Source organism: Phacochoerus africanus, chromosome 15, assembly GCF_016906955.1.
Source record: "Phacochoerus africanus isolate WHEZ1 chromosome 15, ROS_Pafr_v1, whole genome shotgun sequence".
Lineage (NCBI taxonomy): Eukaryota > Metazoa > Chordata > Mammalia > Artiodactyla > Suidae > Phacochoerus > Phacochoerus africanus.
In genome coordinates, this window is record NC_062558.1 from 77,060,438 (window position 1) to 77,060,842 (window position 405).

Consider the following 405-nt stretch of genomic DNA (forward strand, 5'->3'; position numbering starts at 1 on the left):
GGAACGCCCCTGGGGCAGGAGGGGGCGGGGCCGCAGGGCCAGCCGGGGCCCCACCACCTGAGAGAGGACGCTCTCTTCGGCCGCAAAAGCCAGTTCTAATTTTACTTCTTGGTACCAAGGTCCATGCGCCAGTTCCTTCTGGGCACTCTCAAGGCCCTTGGGAAGTTAAAGCCGTTAAAGCCAAGGGAACCGTTGAAAGGGTCTAACGAGGGTTCTCTGCCGCCCCTTTAGTGGTGAGCGGCAGAGATGGACTCAAGACTGGGAGGCCAGGTGCAGCCTCTCCGCCTGATATGCCATCTTCCCTCGCCTGTTCTAAGGCCAAGGACGGCGTGAAATAAATTAATATTTATGGAGATCCTTAATAGGCACAACACGAGATACACTAATCAATACCACTCCAGAAGG